This window comes from Macaca nemestrina, chromosome 17 (assembly GCF_043159975.1).
Source record: "Macaca nemestrina isolate mMacNem1 chromosome 17, mMacNem.hap1, whole genome shotgun sequence".
Lineage (NCBI taxonomy): Eukaryota > Metazoa > Chordata > Mammalia > Primates > Cercopithecidae > Macaca > Macaca nemestrina.
This window is the reverse complement of record NC_092141.1, coordinates 59509414-59531741: the sequence shown is the minus strand read 5'-3', so window position 1 is coordinate 59531741 and position 22328 is coordinate 59509414. Positions and strand designations below refer to the sequence as shown.

At 43.1% G+C, this 22328-nt stretch overlaps 1 protein-coding gene across 5 annotated transcripts in view; it reads right to left on the bottom strand.

Annotated features, from left to right (window-relative positions):
- Positions 1–17381, bottom strand: part of SPO (speckle type BTB/POZ protein) — an 84955-nt gene extending 67574 nt beyond the window's left edge. Inside the window, exon 1 of one of the 5 annotated variants that reach the window (XM_071082973.1) lies at positions 17154–17381. The gene's annotated coding sequence lies outside the window, so the exon portion shown is untranslated. Of the gene's footprint in view, positions 1–7187; positions 7214–13551; positions 14255–17153 lie in introns of those variants that run through there. The other 4 variants (XM_071082972.1, XM_071082978.1, XM_071082977.1 and 1 more) reach the window with 4 other exon arrangements.
- Positions 17382–22328: the final 4947 nt, after the last annotated feature.

Here is a 22328-nt window from a genome sequence, read left to right as displayed (position 1 = left end):
TTTAAGCCCAAGCGCGGTGGCTCACGCCTGTAATCCCAGGAGTTTGGTAGGCCAAGGTAAGCGAATCACCTGAAGTCGGGAGTTCAAGACCAGCCTGACCAACATCAAGAAACCCCGTCTCTACTAAAATTACAAAATTAGCTGGGCATGGTGGCGCATGCCTGTAATCCCAGCTACTTGGGAGGCCGAGGCAGGAGAATCACTTGAACAGGGAAGGCGGTCAGTCAAAATCATGTCAGTGCACTCCATCCTGGGCAACAAGAGTGAAACTCCATCTCAAAAAAATAAATAAATAAATAAATAAATTATTGTGGGTAGGGAGGTATCTTCCTCTTTAAAGAGACCCTTTAATGACCAAAAGATACAAAGCTAGAATGGAGGATTCTCAGTCTAAACTTTCTCTTCTATGCCTTTTCCAGAAAGGCAGGACCTGCCCAAATGCAATTTTTAGAGCTCAGATTTTTGCCCCCCTCAGATTGTGACAGATTTTCAAAATATATTGAAGTGTTTGAAAAAAACCATTAAGCTGTATGTACTACTACATGAGACAAATTCCATAAGCTTCATTAAAATGATTTGCCCTAAGATTATCATATACTTGAAAGACCATCTGGCTGAAAATCCAAACACTATAAACTCTGCTGTTAGAAAATGATAATTCCAGGCCGGGCACAGTGGCTCACGCCTGTAATCCCAGCACTTTGGGAGGCCCAGGCAGGCAGATCACCTGAGGTCAGGAGTTCGAGACCACCCTGGCTGACATGGTGAAACCCCATCTCTACTAAAAATACAAAAATTAGCTGGGCACCACCACGTAGCAGGCACCTATAATCCCAGCTATTCGGGAAGTTGAGGCAAGTGAGTCGCTTGAACCTGGAGGCGGAGGTTGCAGTGAGCCGAGATTGTGCCACTGCACTCCAGCCTTGGTGACACAGCAAGACTCCGTCTCAAAAAAAAAAAGTAAATGATAATTCCTAGAAAAACATTTCCGTTCAAAAGAAATTTGAAACTTTTTATGATCTTTAAAAATGTCCCGCCGGGCGCAGTGGCTCACGCCTGTAATCCCAGCACTTTGGGAGGCTGAGACGGGCGGATCACGAGGTCAGGAGATCGAGACCATCCTGGCTAACACGGTGAAACCCTGTCTCTACTAAAAAATACAAAAAACTAGCCGGGCGAGGTGGTGGGCGCCTGTAGTCCCAGCTACTCGGGAGGCTGAGGCAGGAGAATGGCGTAAACCCGGGAGGCGGAGCTTGCAGTGAGCTGAGATCCGGCCACTGCACTCCAGCCTGGGCGACAGAGCGAGACTCCGTCTCAAAAAAAAAAAAAAAAAAATGTCCCATTCATGTTGACATTATGTTCAGTGATGCTAAGTGACTGCACTTACAATCCGGTAAAATTCTATCAGGAAACACCTGTGCTTCAAATATTGACCTTTGTTTCCCCACCCAAAACCTCTCTTAAGGTTGTGATTCTCAAAGTGTGGTCCCAGTAGATTCCTGGAGGTCTCTTTCAAGTGGTCTGTGAAGGCAACATTATTTTCATAACAATACCAAGAAACTGTTTGCCTTTTTCATTATGTTGATATTTGTGCTGATAGTACAAAGGCAATAATGGGTAAAACTGCTGGTGCCTTAGCACAGGGGTCCCCAACCCCAGGGCTGCAGACCTTACCGACCCATGGCTTGTTACGAACCAGGCGCACAGGAGGTGAGTGGTGGACGGGCGAGCAAGCATTACTGCCTGAGTTGTGCCTCCTCTCAGATCAGCCATGGCATTAGATTCTCATAGGAGCCTCAACCCTACTGTGAAATGCAAATGGGAGGAATCTAGGTTGCACGCTCCTTATCAGTTATCTAATACCTGATGATCTGAGGTGCAACAGTTTCATCCCAAAACCATCCCAACTACCAGGTCGTGGAAAAACTATCTTCCACAAAACCGGTCCATGGGGCCAAAAGGGTTAGGGACCACTGCTAGCATGAGCTATTACTCATCAGCATGAACAATTACTCATCAGCATGAGTAATGACATCGAACTGTGCTACAGTCATTGTCTTTTGCCATCACACATAGGTGATTTTTTAAAAAACAATTGCTTGCACTTAAGAATGTTCTTGATGAAGCAATAAAAATTAATAATTAAATCTAAACCCTTGAGTGTAGGTCTTTTAAATAGTCTGTAATACAACAGGGAAGTATGCATAAAGCACTTCCGCAAGATACTCAAGTACAATGGGCTGTCTCCAGGAAAAGCACTTGTGACTCTGAGCTGTGAGTTAACTAGCTGCTTTTTCCATGGAACCCTACTTTTACTTGGAACAAAGAACAAACTGGTTATTTAGACATGAATATTTAGCAGACATTTTCTTGAAAATGGAGTCTGTCACTTTGAGGAAAACAAGTATTTGTTGCCAATGATAAAATCCAGGTTTCTAGTGAAAACCTAGAATTGTAGAAAACTTGTAGCTACCTGACAGCTTCCCAATACTTATAGACTTTGCTGATGAAATGGGTGGTGATAATAACTAATATAGTTTTTTTTGATATTGTATTATAAAATGTTTAAACATTTAGAATATCTGCTTAACTTAATTAACAAGTATTTCCCAAAAGGCCGCAGCACGATATTCTAAAATCACATATGGGTAAAAGATCCATTCAAGTGCAAGTCAGATTAATGGATTTTAATGTAACAGTAACATCAATATGATTTCAGATTTCATACTGCAACTTAATTTATAAGAAACTAACACTTGTTAAGTTTTGGTGTAGTATCAGAAAAGAATATGCACAATTGTCTGAAAAGGCTGTAAAATACTTCTCCCTTTTCCAACTACATGTTCTTTCAGGCCATATTTTCTTTAGGTACTTCAATCAAAACAAATTATCACATCAGACTGAATAAAAGTAGATATGAAAATCTAGCTGCCTTCCATTAAGCTGGATATTTAAGAGATTTGCAAAAATGTAAAAAAGCCACTCTTCTAATTTTTCAAAAACTTATTTTTTCATAAAAATATATTATGTATGTTAATGAGATAGGTTTATTATTTTATAGTAACAATTTTTTTTTTTTTTTTTTTGAGAAGGAATCTTGCTCTGTCACCCAGGCTGGAGTGCAGCGGCCAGATCTCAGCTCACTGCAAGCTCCACCTCCCCGGTTTACACCATTCTCCTGGCTTAGCCTCCCGAGTAGCTGGGACTACAGGTGCCCGCCACCTCGCCCGGCTAGTTTTTTTGTATTTTTTAGTAGAGACGGTGTTTCACTGTGTTAGCCAGGATGGTCTCGATCTCCTGACCTCGTGATCCGCCCGTCTCAGCCTTCCAAAGTGTTGGGATTACAGGCTTGAGCCACCGCGCCCGGCCAGTAACAAATATTTTTAAATGTCTTCCATTTTAATATCTAATATAGTAAATATCAACGTATATAACCCACATAAACAAAAGCTCTTTAGGGTCCTCAAAAATTTTTACCAGTGTAAAAACTCCTGAGAAAAGTGAGAATCACTGTTCTAAGAAAAATATGCCTCTGATTCCAGCCACTCCCAAAACTGCTCTGTTTGTACCAAAATATTCCCCTTCCTCACCCCCAACCGGAGTTGAACCTGGGGCAGATATCTGGCCCAGGGGAAAATCAACCTTTCAACTGACCAAATCAGATCTCCCCCAGGAATCTGAATTATGCCTCACGGAGACTAAAGCCTATTTACAGCAGAACGCTAGAGTCCGCAAACTCTTGCGGAAGAACCCGCTACTGTTTTGGTTCCAGCCTTTTCTGAGGTTTGGTTGTTCAGCTTTTCCTTAGATTCTGCAACAGCTATTTCCTTTTTCCTTCAGATAAATCTCCCCCAGTTTATGTTTTTTTCAACCCTGCATGTGACATCAGAAACTCTTTTATATGAACTGGTTTGAATAGGTTTAATTTCCTTATGATCAAGGAAGCCTTGACACCATAAAACTTCAATGCTTTTACCCAGTCCTTATACAAGACACCAAATTACAATAAGGTTCCCTTCCATTTGAAGATATCCCTATATAAAATCACTCCAACAAAACTAAAAGTTGAATGGAAATTGTAGGCTCATTCAAAACAAGTGATAAGTTACTAGGTAAGGAAGGTATAATTCTTCTCTTCTTTAGGAAAAGTCCGTTATACATCATGTGAATATATATTGGACAACAAATAGCTTCATTCAATTTGGGGCCGGGTGCGGTGGCTCATACTTGTAATCCCAGCACTTTGGGAGGCCCAGGCGGGCAGATCACAAGGTCAGGAGATAGAGACCATCCTGGCTAACACAGTGAAACCCCATCTCTACTAAAAATACAAAAAAATTAGCCAGGCGTGGTGGCAGGCACCTGTAGTCCCAGCTACTGGGGAGGCTGAGGCAGGAGAATGGCGTGAACCCAGGAGGCGGAGCTTGCAGTGAGCCGAGATGGTGCCACTGCACTCCAGCCTGGCGACAGCAAGACTTCGTCTCAAAAAGAAAAAAAAATACAGACACACACACACACATACACATATACACACACCAATTTGGCCAGGCGCGATGGCTTATGCCTGTAATCTCAGCACTCTAGGAGACTGAGGCAGGTGGATCACCTGAGGTTAGGAGTTCAAGACCAGCCTGGCCAACATGCTGAAACCCCATCTCTAATAAATTAATAAAAATTAGCCTGGCATGGTGGTGTGCACCTCTAGTCCCAGCTACTCAGGAAGCTGAGGCAGGAGAATTGCCTGAACCCAGGAGGCAGAGGCTGCAGTGAGCCGAGATAGAGCCACTACACTCCAGCCTGGGCGACAGGGCGAGACTCCGTCTCAAAAAAAAATAAACAAATAAATAAAAAATACCAATATGACAGAAAGCCTGAAAAATAAAGAACAAGGGAGTGAGACTTGCCCTATCAAATATAAACAATTATTATAAACCTATGAGAATTAAGGCACTGCAGTACCAGTACAAGATAGGCCAACAGACCAACGGTATGGAATAGAGAAAATACAGATACAAACTCTCATATATATGGAAACATATTAGTGGCATTATGAAGTTATAGGGAACAGATGGACTATTCAATAAAGGATGCTCGGCCACTAGACTATCCTTATGGAAAGAAAACTGGATCCATACTTCAGGGTTATCTTTATGAAAAAAAAAATATGATCTGTACTTCACACGAAACATCAAAATAAATTCCAGGTGGATTAGAGACCTAAAGGTAAAAAGCACACTTTAACAACTTTTAGAAGATAAGATGAAACCATTACCTCCATATAGGGGAGGATTCCTTCATGAAGACACACACACACACCCCCCCATATAGGAACAATATAATAAATCCGATTGCATGAAAATCTAAAACTCAAGGCCGGGCACAGTGGCTCACGTCTGTAATCCCAGTATTCTGAAAGGCCGAGGCAGGCGGATCACTTGAGGTCAGGAGTTTGAGTCCAGCCTGGACAACAATGTAAAACCACGTCTCTACTAATAATACAAAAACTAGCCGGGCCACCTGTAATCCCAGCTACTTGAGAGGCTGAGGCAGGAGAATCATTGAACCTGGCAGGCAGAGGTGGCACTGAGCCAAGATGGCACTACTGCACTCCAGTCTGGGCAACAGAATAAGACTCCATCTCAAAAAAAAAAAAAAAATCTAAAACTCAGTTTGATAAAAGATAAAATTAAGTTTAAAAACAAATTAAAGGCCGGGCGCGGTGGCTCAAGCCTGTAATCCCAGCACTTTGGGAGGCCGAGACGGGCGGATCACGAGGTCAGGAGATCGAGACCATCCTGGCTGACACGGTGAAACCCCGTCTCTACTAAAAAAAATACAAAAACTAGCCGGGCGAGGTGGCGGGCGCCTGTAGTCCCAGCTACTCGGGAGGCTGAGGCAGGAGAATGGCGTAAACCCGGGAGGCGGAGCTTGCAGTGAGCTGAGATCCGGCCAGTGCACTCCAGCCTGGGCGACAGAGCGAGACTCCGTCTCAAAAAAAAAAAAAAACAAAAAAAACAAATTAAAGGGGTGGGCATGCTGGCTCATGCCTGTAATCCCAGTACTTTCAGAGGCCAAGGTGGGTGGATAACCTAAGGTCAGGAGTTCAAGACTAGCCTGGCCAACATAGTGAAACACCATCTCTACTAAAAATACAAAAATTAGCCAGGCATGGTGGCACAAGCCTGTAATCCCAGCTACTCGGGACGCTGAGGCAGGAGAATCGCTTGAACCTGGGAGGCAGAGGTTGCAATAAGCTGAAATCATGTCATTGCATTTTAGCCTAGGTGACAAGAGCAAAACGCTGTCTAAAAACAAAAACAAAAACAACCAAATTAAAACACACCCATTAGAATGGCTACTATTACCAAAAAAAAAAAAAATTTTTTTTTAACAAAATAAATACTGCCCTAAAAGGGATATCCAAAGCCTTTAAAAAAAAAAAAAAAAAAAAAAAAAAAAAAACCCGGGTGTGGTAGCTCACGCCTGCAGCACTTTGGGAGGCCGAGGCAGGCTGATCACTTGAGGTAAGGAGTTCAAGACCAGCCTGGTCAACATGGTAAAACTCCGTCTCTACTAAAATACAAAAATTAGCAACATGGTGGCGCACGCCTGTAATCTCAGTTACTTGGGAGGCTGAGGCAGGAGAATCGCTTGAACCCAGGAGGTGGAGGCTATAGTGCGCCGAGATCACACCACTGCGTTCCAGCCTGGGCGACAGAGTAAGACTCCATCTCAAAAACAGAAAGAAAAAAGAAAAGAAGAGAAGAAAAAGAAAAAGTGTTAGGCTGCAGAGAGGTTGGCACCTTTGTGAACTGCTGGTGGCAATATAAAATGGTTCAGCCACTATGGAAAACAGTATGAAGTTTCCTCAAAAAATCAGAAATAGAATTACATGATCCACAACTCCACTTCTGGGCATATACCCAAGAGAACTGAAAGCAGGGTCTTGAAAAGATGTTTGTACACTCATGTTCATATCAGCATTACTCCCAATAGCCAAAAGGTAAAAACAACACAAATGTCTATCAACAGATAAAGCGATAAGCAAAATCTGGAATGGAATATTATTCAGCCTTAAAAGAAAGGAAATCCTAGCACATGCCACAACATGGATGAACCTTGGGGACAATGGGCTAAGTGCAACAAGCCAGTCACAAAATAGACAAACTCTGCATGATTCCACTTACACTTACACCAGAGTAGTGAAATTCCTAGAGACGGAAAGTAAAAGGGTGGTTCCCAGAGCCTGGGGGAGGGAGGAAACAAGAAGTTGTTTAATGAGTACAGAGTTTCCGTATTGCAAGACGAAAGAGTTCTAGAGATCTGTTGCACAACAATGTGACTATACTAAACACTACTAACTGTATACTTAAAATGGTTAAGGTGGTAAATTTATTTATTTATTTATTTAATTTTTTTTTTTTTTTGAGACGGAGTCTCGCTCTGTCACCCAGGCTGGAGTGCAGTGGCCGGATCTCAGCTCACTGCAAGCTCCGCCTCCCGGGTTCACGCCATTCTCCTGCCTCAGCCTCCCGAGTAGCTGGGACTACATGCGCCGGCCACCTCGCCGGGCTAGTTTTTTGTATTTTTTAGTGGAGACGGGGTTTCACCGTGTTAGCCAGGATGGTCTCGATCTCCTGACCTCGTGATCCGCCCGCCTCGGCCTCCCGAAGTGCTAGGATTACAGGCTTGAGCCACCGCGCCTGGCCAAGGTGGTAAATTTAACATTAAGTTTTTTACCACAATAAAAATAAGAGATTGTTTATTATGTATAATAATAAAAAACTGGAAATACCTTATGTTTATTAAACAGGAAACAGATAAATCAAATACTAAACAGCAGTTAAAATGAACTCAAGTTACATGTATCAACGTAAGTAAATCTCAAAAAACCATACTAAGCAAAAATATTAAGATAAAGAATGGTATAGATTGGAGTATATAGTACATATTGGATTACAGCACAGTTAGAACATAATAAACACCAAATTCAGGATAGGTGTTACCTCTAAGGAGGGAGGGAAGAAGAGAACAGGAATACACTAAGGCTTTGCTATTTCATTAATGTGCTATTTACTAGAAAAAGTATCTGGGGGTAAATATAATAAAATGTTAAGATTTTATAAAGCTGGGTGATAAGCATATGCACGGTATTATTCTTTATATTTTCTATATGTTTAAGATATATATACACACACACCCATATATTTACATATATACACATATATATTTACATATATGTTTTGGTTTGTTTTTTTTGAGATTTTGAGATGAGTCTTGCTCTGTCGCCCAGGTTGGAATGCAGTGGCACAATCTCAGCTCACTGCAACCTCCGCCTCCTCCCAGGTTCAAGTGATTCTCCTGCCTCAGTCTCTCAAGTAGCTGGGACTACAGGTGCCCACCACCACGCCTGGATAATTTTTGCATTTTTAGTAGAGACTATACTTAGTTTCACTATGTTGGCCAGGCTAGTCTCGAACTCCTGACCTCAGGCGATCTGCCCGTCTCAGCCTCCCAAAGTCCTGGGATTACAGGCGTGAGACACCACGCCCAGTCTAAGATCTTTTATAATTAAAAAATTAAGGCCAGGCGCAGTGGGTCACAACTGTAATCCCAGCACTTTGGGAGGCTGAGGCGGGCGGATCACTAGGTCAGGAGATCGAGACCATCCCGGCCAACATGGTGAAACCCCGTCTCTACTAAAAATACAAAAATTAGCTAGACATGGTGGTGTATGCCTGTAGTCCTAGCTACTCGGGATGCTTAAGCAGGAGAATCACTTGGACCCAGGAGGCGGAGGTTGCAGTGAGTCAAGATAACGCCACTGTACTCCAGCCTAGTGACAGAGCAAGACTCCGTCTCAAAAAAAAAAAAAAAAAAATTAAGACAGCATAAAAGATGTTCACTGAAAAATTGTCATTTTTATTTACAGCAAATTTCTACATGGTTATCTGTTTCCAAATATCAAGTAAAGGAATACATAAATCTCAGTTTGAGGAGATGAATGATCACACATACATTTTTCCTGTTACAAATAAATAGATATATAGATAGGGGAGATTAGAGGTTTTCAAAGAACTACTGATATGGCAAGGAGATTTACACTAACAGCTTTTTAGAAAATCAAAAGTTAGGAATAAAGGTCTTCATGATCAAGAAGGTGTTGCTGGCCGGGCGCAGTGGCTCAAGCCTGTAATCCCAGCACTTTGGGAGGCCAAGACGGGTAGATCACGAGGTCAGGAGATCGAGACCATCCTGGCCAACACAGTGAAACCCCGTCTCTACTAAAAACTACAAAAAAACTAGCCGGGCAAGGTGGCGGGCGCCTGTAGTCCCAGCTACTTGGGAGGCTAAGGCAGGAGAATGGCGTGAACCCGGGAGGCGGAGTTTGCAGTGAGCCGAGATCGCGCCACTGCACTCCAGCCTGGATGACACAGCGAGACTCTGTCTCAAAAAAAAAAAAAAAAAAAAAGAACGTGTTGCTGTCTGAATGGTTAATTCCCTAAGGTCTATATCCAGCTCTCCCAAAGCTGCATGACCAGCTCTGTCATAGAGTACCTAGGCAACTCCTTTACAGTTCTATTAAAACATGACCATAGTTGGAAGAATGACAGCCTAAGCATTTCCTCAAGAATGTGTACTTTAGAATTTCTTTTTCCTGTAATGGGAGCTTTTCAAAAACAAAAATAAAAGCAGCTACTAGGTCTTATTGGCAAATGTGTCAGAATAGCCTTTCAGAGAGATTCACTATGCCTGAAAACAAACACAAGAAACAGGTGTGCTTCCCTGAATATACAAGCGATTTAATTTGGGACCAGTATTGTTATGAAACCAGGTTGAGAATAACCTTATAAATATGACAAAATGGTAAAAAGCAACTGAAATATGAATTTCAGATAAATATCAGAATACTGTTATTGTCTGGCTTTGAGTAACCTGAAATCAGTAAGATTACTCAAACACCACTACACTGTAGAAGTCTAACAAAACATTTTTTGCTAAGACAGGAATTAGTCTACCCCGAAACCCACTTTAGAATGCAGTTCTGCTGTATCTTTCATTTGTATTAACCTTTATTAGTGTGATGAATTTTCAGAAAACATTGTGGCTGCCCTGACTTTCCTCCTGAGTCTACAGTACATAACAGAAAGCCACAGGATTCGGCACTGTTCCAGACCCTGAGTTAAGACAGCTAGATATCAGAGTTTACGGCCTATCTGAAATTTTTCCCTAATTAAGAACAATTTGCCTCACTTCTTTTTTATGATGAAAATCTAGTGATAATTTAAAAAATGCGATTACAGCATAATCTTACATAACACTCTGTGTAGAGATGAGGAAAAGGGAAGACATACTTGGGCACAGACGCACAGATGTTTTTATATAATAATAAAACCGCCACATCCCAAAGCTTAGAAACACACAATTTCAACCTCTAAATTTTATTCTGTGTGCCTTTCATCTTAGAAAAAAACAAGTTTGCTCATGAGAGGCGGGGACAAGGGGGTGGTCAATGCTCTCTTCAGATACTGCCTTTCACGAAGAATATTCAAGTAAGGGAAGCTGTGAGTTCTAACATCCAGAATCCAGCAATGCCAGTGACACAGAAGTGAGTCAAACACTAAGTACATCGGGTTAAAATTAAAGCACCTTTAGTTTTTAGAATTTGGTTCCAGAAGCTGCATATGGTAGACAAATAACCTATTAGGTTGGTGCAAAAGTAATTGCGGTTTGTACCATTAATGACAAAACCGCAATTACTTTTGCACCAACCTCATAATTTACTGAAAGGGAAGAAAATGTCATATACATAAAGGTAAGGGTAAGGGTTCTGCATCTAGGAAAGGAAAAATACAAAGTGAGCTAGGAACTGCTTGTGACAGAAAGCAAGGAAGCACTCATAGCCCAAGCTTAAAGGGCTCCCACAGGCCAAATACGGAACAGTGTGAGCATCAAAAAGAATGTAAATGTTGGTAAAACATGGAATAAACTAAAATCCATGACACTAAAACAATGAGAGTGAAAAACTCATTTACCACCATTAGAGATGATAGTGTACCATTTCCTTACTCAGAAAAGTGTTAAAGAAAAAAAATTAAGAATTTATCTCAATTTTTTAGTAGGAATTATAATTTATGCCAGGCACGGTGGCTCATGCCGGTAATCCCAAGACTTTGGGAAGCAGAGGCGGGAGGATCACTTGAGGTCAGGAGTTCAGGGCCAGCCTGGCCAATATGGTGAAACCCCATTTCTATTAAAACTACAAAAATTGGCTGGGCGTGGTGACTCACACCTGTAATCTCAGCACTTTCGGAGGGAAAGGCAGGCGGATCACAAGATTAGGAGATTAGGACCATCCTGGCCAACACGGTGAAACCTTGTCTCTACTAAAAATACAAAAAATTAGCTGAGTGTGGTGGCAGGCACCTGTAATCCCAGCTAATTGGGAAGTTGAGGCACAAGAATCACTTGAACCCAGGAGGCAGAGGTTGCAGTGAGCCATGATCACTCCACTGCACTCCAGCCTGGGAGACAGAGCAAGAAACACACAATTTCAACACACAATTTCAATTTTTTTGAGACTCCATCTCAAAAAAAACAAAAAACAAAAAAGAATTATAATTTATTCCCAACCGGTGAGGAAAATCCTTACAGAAGATTGAAAGCTAATCAGTGTAAAAGAAATGACAGAATCAGAAAAATCACTATTTCCAAAAACCAATGAATTAACTGATTTACGCAAAGATCATCATCATGAGGTGAAATGTTGCTGGAGAAGAGTAATAGTACAATGCCAAAGTAGCACCACTCCACAGATAACTTACTAATTACAAAGGGGGAAAAATATCTTTACAACAAAGGAGTCTGGTATTTATCACTTTAAATGATCAAACAAACTCAGCATCATTAATAGTGGGACAGTATGACATCATGTTTCTCCTCCTATGATGCAGCGAGGAGCAGAGAAACACATACAAAGTAGTCTCATCAAAAATGTTTAACGATAATCTAATCAGACCTGTAGAGCTCAATATCTGTTTATGAAACTATGAGGAAATAACCAGAAAATTCCAGAAGTGATACATTCTACAAGACAAACAGCTCAGACTCTTTAAAAACCAGTATCATGAGGCCAGGCATGGTGGCTCACACTTGTAATCTCAGCACTTTGGGAGGCTGAGGCAGGCGGATCACTTGAATTCAGGAGTTTGAGACTGGCCTGGCCAACCTGGTGACACCCCGTGTCTACTAAAAATGCAAAAATTAGCCAGGTCCACGTGGTGGTGGGCACCTGTAATCCCAGCTCCTCAGGAGGCTGAGGCAGGAGGATCGCTTGAACCCTGGAGGCAAAGGTTGCAGTGAGCCAAGATCGTGCCACTGCACTCCAGCCTAGGCGACAGGGAAACTTCATCTCGGGAAAAAAAAAACAGTATCATGTGGCTTCTAAATTGTTCTCGATTTAAAGAGACTAAAGAGACATGTTTGGAGGAAAAAAAGAAGTGTCATCTTCAAGACAACTGAGCAAATCTGAACATGAATTGGATATTAGATGGTATTAGAGAATTACTGTTAATTGCCTTAACTGTGACAAGTATTATAAGCTTTAAGGAGATACATCTAAAGTATTTTAGGGTAAAGTGTCATGATGTGTGCAATACAAAAATGTACATATTTAAATATATGTGCACATACATAAAGTAAATATAGCAAAATGTGAACAACTGTTGAATCTAAGTGATGGATATAAAGATGTTAACTGTACTATTCTTTCCATTTTTCTGTATGTCTAAAATTTTTCACTTAAACCATTATAGAAAAAAAAAAAAAAAGGGCTCCAAATGTACTTCCTCCAGGAAGGCCTCCCAAATGAACTCTCCTTTAACCTTTAATCATGTCTTCACAAGGTCCTCTCAGCATGGAACATAGTGTATTAGTGTTACAGTTTTGTTTTCTAATTGTTCTCTTATTATTTCCTATATTCAGTAGGTGTGGCTTTACCACAAGATTATGTCTTTGGGCCAGGCGTGGTGGCTCAGGCTTGTAATCCCAGCACTTTGGGAGGCTGAGGTAGGCGGACCATCTGAGGTCGGGAGTTTGAGACCAGCCTGACCAACATGGAGAAATCCTGTCTCTACTAAAAATACAAAGTTAGCTAGGCATGGTGTTGCATGCCTGTAATCCCAGCTACTCAGGAAGTCTGAGGCAGGAGAATAGCTTGAACCAGGGAGGCGGAGGTTGCGGTGAGTCAAGATTGCGCCACTGTACTCCAGTCTGGGCAACAAGAGCGAAACTCGGTCTCAAAAAAGATAATAATAAATAATTAATAAATAAATAAAAAGATTACATCTTTGGTTTTGGCATCAGGGTAAGGCTGGCCTCAGAATGAGTTTAAGAAGTATTCCCTTCTCTTCAACTTTTTAGAATAGTTTGAGTAGAACTGGTATTAGTTCTTCTTTAAATGTTTGGCAGAATTCAGCGATGAAGCTGTCAGGTCCTGGGCTTTTTCTTTGACGGGAGACTTTTTATTACTGCTTCAATCTTGATACTCACTATTATTGATCAGTTCAGGTTTTCTATTTCTTCATGGTTCAATCTTGGTAGACTACATGTGTCCAGAAAGTTATCCATTTCTTCTAGGTTTTCCAACAAGACTGTAAACTCTCTTCAAGCACATATTTAATTCTTTTCTACTTCTTTGAAGCTCATAGTGAAGTATTCTGCAATCAACAGACTTAAAAAATGCTAGTACCAGTATTCTGTACCAAGAAGGCAGACCTCAACTAACTAGATTAGCTTTTCAATTTCTCACCAGAATAATAGCAGTTCACTTGGATGAACAATTTAAAGTCACAGTTATCAAAAGGAGATCATAAATCATTTACAGGCTTACAGAATTACAGAGAAACTAGCATCTAGGAGTTAAAGGAAGAAATTAGAATATAGGTTTTTTATGTCTTCCTAGCATTGTCATGGATTTGCTATTATCCAGACATATGACTTTCTCATGACATTATTTTTCAAACAAAATCCTCCATGACCCCTCCCCAATCTGCAAAACAGTGAGGTATTTATACACAACTCTTCAGTGCAGTGAAGCTTAACAAACTACATAATGAACTTTAAAATCTTAGATAAAAGACGGCACAAATATCAAAAATTTTGATAATAGTGTTGGTGAGAAAACAGGCAGACTCACACTGCTGGCAGGAATATAAATTCATACAACCTCTGTGGAAAGCATTTAGTAATATCTAACAATATTACAAATGCACACCCATTGATCCAGCGCGTCCACTAGGAATTTAAACCAACAGACACTCACGTACACATAATAAGTACATACAAGGAATTAACTGTATCACTGGAAACAACCTAAATGTCCAATAAGTGTTGGCTGAATGATGGTACATCTACACAATGGAATTATCTGCCATCTTTCAAAAAGGAAGAGGGACTGTATTTACTACATGGAATGATCACCAAGATAAACAGAGAAAAGCGAAGTGCAGAATAAGCATAATGTCTTATTGCGTAAAACAAACAAAAACAAAAAATGTGAAGAATATATAGGTGTATATGCTTGTAAAAGGATATACTGTCTCTGGATGAATAAACAAGATTGCTGCCTTTGGGAAAGGGAACTCATGGATAAAGAGGATGGTAAGAAAAGAAAGACTTCACTCTCTGTGTACCTTTTGAATTTTGTTTCATATGTATGTACATGTGTTACCCATTTTAAAGAGTGATTTTTTTAAAAAGGCTCTGCACCAGTACGAATTATTTAACAACATTCATCTTAATCTAAAAGCATTGCATGCCATCAAAATTTTAAATGAGGCTTCGGTGAATTCAACTAGACAAAATGTTTCTAGAAAAAATCAGGCCCGGCGCGGTGGCTCGCACCTGTAATCCCAGCACTTTGGGAGGCCAAGGCGGGGGTGGATCACTTGAGGTCAGGAGTTTGAGACCAGCTTGGCCAACATGGCAAAACATTGTCTCTACAAAAAGTACAAAAATTAGCCAGGCATGGTGGCACTCATCTGTAATCCCAGCTACTCGGGAGGCTGAGGCGGGAGAATCACTTGAACCCAGGAGGCAAAGGTTGCAGTGAGCCGAGATCACACCACTGCACTCCAGCCTGGGTGACAGAGCAAGACTTCATCTCAAAAAAAAAAAAAAAAAAAAGAGGAAAAAAGAAAAATTGAAGCATCCTAATGGCTGAAACCTACTGAGAAGAAAGATGGACACTTACTACAATAGTTTCACTTCTAGATATTACCAGAAGCTATCCTATCCTAAGTATGGACATAGGGAACAGTAAACATCTCCAAATACCAAATTAGCTACTATGAAGAGCTCTAAAAGGAGAGATCAATAAAGTACCAAATGGATACCAACTGTCCCAACCCTAAGTGTGGGGTAGTCTTACAATAACTTCTACTCCTTAGGAAAAATAGGAAAAAAGGAAAAAAAGATGAGTTTCCAGCTCTTTCCCAGAAAGATACATGCACCCCAAATTCCTCTGCTCCCTGTGTGTCATCTCTTGGTTCTAACTGTAACCATGGCAACAGGAAACAGCACAAAAGACAGCTGAACCCTGTAAGGGCCAGGGTTAAAAGGGGAAGTGAAAAATACATATACTTTAAGGCCCAAGAACAAGCGGTTTTGGAGTTAACAGTGGCAGCCAAAAAAGCCTTAAGAGAAGAACATCAAAGAATACAAACTAAAGAGAATTGAAAGTAAGGTCCCTTCCCAGTTATCCAGCTAGGAGACTAGGATTGGCAAGGAGAACTGAAAAACACAAAAAAATGCCCCTCCTTTCGCACTCCCCTCCCCACAACAATTTAGCTATTCATTTCAATGTTATCTAGAAAACCTTTTGCTATTAAGAGCTTATCTTCTCTCTGTTTTGATGGCAGAGGTAAGCAGCAGCAAAGTATCCCAAAACAGGGTCACATATAATCGCCAACTGAAAACCCAGGTCCTAGATCACTGAAATACTATTGTTCTTCAGAGTTCGTTATTTACATTTCTTTTTGTTATCTGCCAACGTGAAAGAAACATCACATTACTTAAAACCTCCACTGAATAAGTTATTGTCCACCAACAGTTTCAGATTGCCTTTGTTTTCACGTCACAGAGCACCAATAAGGTACAGATAAAATTAAGAGTGCTAAGGAAGATCTTTGACCAAATAAAAAGGCACATAGGTCACACAAAGTAAGAGGGCTGGTAGGTGAGATTCTTGATGTCTTGATTTATAGTTAGGACCCTAAGCTTTATACTGAGTGTGCCCTTTATCTGTCTTATCTAGTTCTGCGAATCAAGAATTTTACTAAAATGAAATGCCTCACTTAGTTTCTTTTATGACCCTTAGTCTTCTTTAGCAAAGCTTCCAAAATCCCCTGCCAGGACAAGTGATGGAATGGAGCACCTACTCCTAAATTTAGGGTAAACTGGTACTAAAAGGTACAAGCACGACGATGGAGTATAGGAATGGAAAAGTAATCCTACAACTAGAAGACGCAGTGACAGTTTCAAAAGAAGGGTCAGTGTGGGACACGCTGGCTCTGGGAGGCGTTTGTAGCCTGGGAGTCTCTAGGGCAACACCACATGAGAATAGTGCTTTGTCCGTAAGTCTTTCACATAATTTAAATTCTCCCTTTTGGGCAGGAGCAACAGGCTCATTATCTGGCAGCAAGTCTAGCCCACAGCCTGGGAAGAAGGCGGACTCGTGCTCCACCGGCTCTTTATCCCGCAGGTCCCTGCAACACCACGATGCGCATGCGCCCCGGGGGCAGCTAAGAAGCACCCCGAGCTCGTTCACACTCGCGCATGCGCAGTCACCCATCTCGCCGCAGGCGACAGCTCACTATTTGGCAAGGGGGATGGGGCTGGGAAATGATGGGGGGGGGGGCTGAAGGCAGGGGGCGCGTTTGTGTTTCCTGAATGCTTGAGATAGGGAGAAGGGACGGCTGATTCGGCTTTGGCATTCGCAGGCCACGTAATCCGGGTGTAGGAAATGGGACTAGGAGAGTATATGTGTGTGGCGGGGGGTGGGGGGGCAGTGGGGGTCAGTCACCTCTTCAGGGAGGTGCCCCCCCCACTCCGACAGGACAACCCCCTCCCTCGACTCTCCTCCCCCCACTCACCTGAGAGCGGCGGCGACAGCTGCTGGTCCCCGTCCCCCTGCGCTCGCCTCATACTGTCCGCAACATCCGGGACCTGCGGGACCGCCGATACACAAATACACACACACTCGGAGCGCGCACACTCACACACACACACACCGACACACACCGGCCGGGGCGTCATGGCGTCAGCACGTCGACGCAGCCAGCGCGTACCGCCGGGCCCCACCCCGCGCGGCCTCCTCCCCTTTACTCCCTTCTCTTCCCCTCCCCTCCCTGGGTTTCCCTGCTCCTCCTCCCTCGTCCTTAAGACTCCGCCTACCTTGCCTAGTGCGCATGCGTCTCGGGGCCAAGCCTGGGCCCGGGGATATGAGTGGAAGGAGGGGCCTGAGTAAAAAGAGGCGGGAACTTGGAGGGGGTCGCGTGCGGGGCGTGGGAGGCCGCGACGAGGTGCGACGACCAAATAGAGGCGTAGCAAGCCAAGGGTGGGAGTGGGCAGCGTAACAATTAAAGGCATTTCACAACAGCGATTTAGGTCTGCAAGCAGTTTATGGAGTACCAACCACTCTTATATGTATTAACTCATTTTTTAAAAGCCAGCCCTGTCGGTAAAATATTTTTTGGACTTTATGATGATGCTAGAGACCCTTTTAGGTAACTTTCAAAATTTAGCACTTAGAAACAAAAACAAGGACTATCCTTTCAGGGGAAGGTAGGCGATATAGGTGACCTAACTAAAAGGAAGCTGGCCAGGCATGGTGGCTCACGCCTGTAATCCCAGCACTTTGGGAGGCCGAGGTGGGTGGATCACCTGAGGTCAAGAGTTCGAGACCAGCCTGGCCAACATGGCAAAACCCCATCTCTACTAAAAATATAAAAATTAGCCAGGCGTGGCCCGGCGCAGTGGCTCACGCCTGTAATCCCAGCACTTTGGGAGGCCAAGGGGGCGGATCACGAGGTCAGGAGATTGAGACCATCTTGGCTAACACGGTGAAACCCTGTCTCTACTAAAAATACAAAAAATTAGCTGGGCATGGTGGTGGGCGCCTGTAGTCCCAGCTACTCGGGAGGCTGAGGCAGGAGAATGGCATGAACCCAGGAGGCTGAGCTTGGAGTGAGCCAAGATCACACCACTGCACTCCAGCCTGGGCGACAGAGCGAGACTCCGTCTCAATCAATCAATCAATAAAAGGAAGCTAATTCAGTAACAATTTGTTGCCTTGGACACCTGAGTTCCCTGTTGGCTTCACATTTTAGCCCCAATGGGCCATAAGTGATTCCTGAGTTGAGTGAAAGAAAAGGCCTCGGATCACCTTGGCCCTTGGAGAAAAAAAGTTGTCTCGGTGTTACAGTAATAATGTTAGTGTTGTGTATTAGTTGTTATGATTCTTTTAGCTCAGACTTTTAAAAAATTATTCTTGAGCTGGGCACACTGGCTCACACCTGTAATCCCAACACTTTGGGAGGCTGAGGTGGGAGGATCCCTTGAGCCCAGGAGTTGGAAACCAGCCCGGGCAACAAAGCAAGATTCTGTTCTACAAAAAAATTAGGCAAGTGTGGTGGTACCTGCCTGTAGTCGCAGCTACTCAGGAGGCTGAGGCAGGAGGATCCCTCAAGCCCAGGACTTTAAGGTTACAGTGAGCTGATTGTGCCACTGCACTCCGAAGTGGGCGACAGAGTAATACCTTGTCTTAAAAAAAATTATTACTACGTTGTGTCTGTAATCCCAGTACTTTGGGAGGCTTGGGTAGAAGTATCACATCAGTTGAGCCTAGGAGTTCAAGGCTGCAGTAAGCCATGAAGCCATGATCATGCCACTGTGCTCCAGCCTGAGCAACAAAGTGATATCCTGTCTGTAAAAAAAAAAAAAAAAGAAAAGAAGGCCAGGCGCGGTGGCTCAAGCCTGTAATCCCAGCACTTTGGGAGGCCGAGACGGGCGGATCACGAGGTCAGGAGATCGAGACCATCCTGGCTAACACAATGAAACCCCGTCTCCACTAAAAATACAAAAAAATTAGCCGGGCGTGGTGGCGGCGCCTGTAGTCCCAGATACTCGGGAGGCTGAGGCAGGAGAATGGCGGGAACCCGGGAGGCGGAGCTTGCAGTGAGCCGAGATTGCGCCACTGCACTCCAGCCTGGGCGACAGAGTGAGACTCCGCCTCAAAAAAAAAAAAAAAAAAAAGAAAAAGTTTTTAATATTCTTAATGAAGCCAAATAATCCAGAGTGGTCATTTTCCCTCTTTCTTGCTGGAATGGTATTACACACACACACACACACAGAGCATTGGATACGAGAGCAACCCAATGAACCTGTAGATTGGGAGGTGACAGTGTGGGCCCTGCTTTGGGAACAGCTTCCGGGAGCCCTGCTGTCTCCCAGGCCTATGTGACTGTCTCTAGGAGACAGTGCTCACTGTCTCCTGCCACATGCGTTCTGGTGCCAGGTGGCTGGTGAGTCTGTTCAGTCGGGAAGTCTGGGAGCCCATGAGCAAAACCCCAGGGGTTTGGAAAAAAAAAAAAAAAAAGCCCCTGACAGTGCCAGGCTGTCTTCCACTTTCAAATGCAGAAGCAAGCCGTACAATCTCACAGTTTAAAATCTCCTAGGAATCACGGACAAAACATTCCAGACTCCTAGAGTTTATACAACTGATTTTTCAGTCAGAATGATCAAGAAATGTAGATCCTAAATTCTACAATGATGTAGTGACTGTACCTGCCCCACTGCAAAACAAAAAGAGCCTGTGTCACCTATTAGGCAGATGCTTGAAACTTTCCAGTTAGATTTCACTTATCAGTCAGGTGCGGTGACAGCACTTTGGGAGGCCAAGGCGGGCGAATCACTTGAGGTCAGGAGTTCGAGACCAGCCTGGCCAACATGGTGAAACCCCGTCTCTACTAAAAATACGAAAATTAGCCCGGCATCGTGGCGCACACCTGTAATCCCAGCTACTCAGGAGGCTGAGATAGGAGAATCACTTGAACCTGGGAGGCAGAGGTTGCAGTAAGCGAAGATCATGCCACTGCACTCCAGCCTGGATGACATAGCAAGACTGTCTCAAAAAAAAAAAAGAGAGAGAGAGATTTAACTTATCATTGTTAAAAACAAACATGATTCCTTTAGCTGAAGCCAGCAAGGTTTTTGGTCCCTGTGAAAATTCAGAATGCCCTAGAAATAATCCAGTAACCAGTAACAAGTAACTGGTTCCTGGTGTCACTGAGGTTGCTGAATTACCTATTCTCTTGACTTCAGAGTTCACACAAAAGCAGAGAAAAAAGAAAAGGGGTACTCTTTGCAGGAAGGAGCATGGAAGTGGGGAACAGGGTGCAGGAAAAGGAAACTGGATGCATGGACAACCTACTGTAGTTCCCTCACATTTGGAGCTAATCGTAACAGCTTCGCCAGACTCTATCCAGGACCTGGAAGGGGACTCCTCGGGGAAAGTGAGTCTGTGCCAACAGCTTGTCCAAGCTGGGCCTGAATCCCCAGTGATCTGGAAGGATATGAGAGGTCTTATCCCATCTGTAGCCTGGTGCAACGAAGCTCCTATTATACTGTGGGGACCATGCCTCCCACCTGAGATGTGATCCTATCAGACTCTGTACAAAGGACTTTGATTTGGTGTGGAACTGATTAAACGATTGTAGATGTCCTTGGAAGCACTGTGTGGAAGAATTTTAAACAGCTTCTCCTTTTTAATATGCACTTCCTCTTCGGTTTTAATTATTTTGTTCCTACATTTTCCCTTTCAATTTACTAAAATCTAGAAATGTAATTAGAGCAGAGGCTGGGCTCAGAGAAAGCTGCCAGGATTTCTACAGCATGATTAAATATACCAGGCATCCCTTTAGTGTGGGACTGAAAAATAGGATTCTCATTATTATCTTTCCCTTATCCAGGAAAGAATCGGCACCACATACAGATACGGATTTATTGAAAATGCAGCACTAATTAAAAACTCACCCAGCCTCTTGACGAGGTTTGGGTAACGAAAAAAAAAAAGTGCAGTTATTTAATTATTTCCTCCATTTAATGTTTTGTTGCTGTAATGACAACAAGCAAGAAGCGCTTCTTGTTCTTCTTTCCTCAAAATAAAATTCTTGTCTCCTCCTGAGGGACTTAATGAGGCTTTTATCTATGCAACAACAATCAAGCTTACAATGGCACCAATTCAGTTCACTGCTCCTTGTGATGGTAAGCAACATGCAGAACTCACTTTCTTAATCCAAAACACAGACAACAAAGTGTTCATTGGCTGTCATGAGCCAGGTCTGGGTGTGGTATCTTCCCCAAAGACTCTGAGATGCCTGGTATTGATTGATTATACCAACGAGGACCTTCGGCTCCATTTTACAGTCCAGCAAGCAAAGATGTGGTTTCCTTGAAGTTCTAGGGGAGGTGGAGGCAGGCAGGACTGAACAGAAAATGAGTACAGACTCCCATTCTGGTTGTAAGTGCTGTAAGAAGCTGAAGTCTTTCCTCACTCTACAGCTCTTCCGCTGGGTGGTCAATGATCAACTTTTCAGTTGGGCAGTTGGTCCTCCGGCCCAGTGGCTCCTTTGTTGGAGCCCTTCATGGACACTGGGGATGAATATACAGGAAGGAAGATCTTTAGCAGGGACAGAGTCCTGTGCTCCAGAGGTACCCAGCCTAAAGGAAAAGAGACAAATGACATACCCCCAGGACACAGGTGTAAGAACATGCACAAAGAAACAAGAATAACACATTTATGATGTTATACTGGGGCCTCTATGGAGCTCACAAATATTAGCAGTGGAGAAATTTTGATTGATTCATGAAATTGCATAGTGAGGCAGCTGTGGCTTAATGAATGGGCTCCAGCCCCCTTGTCTGGAGACTCAAGTTCAAACCCAGCACTAACACTTACTACAATATAAAGTTGGACAAACCTCTCTAGGGCTCAATTTTTCCACTGGAACAATAAGCAAAATAATGCCCACCTTATCATATACTATGGGAGGATGAACTGAAATAATATTTTGTTGTTGTTGTTGTTGTTGTTGTAGTCTTGCTCTGTTGCCCAGGCTGGAGTGCAGTGGTGCGATATCGGCTCACTGCACCTCTGGCTCCCAGGTTCCAGCAATTCTCCTGCCTCTGTCTCCCAAGTAGCTGGGACTAAAGGCGTCTGCCACCACACCTGGCGCATTGCTGTTGTTGTTGTATTCTCAGTAGAGATG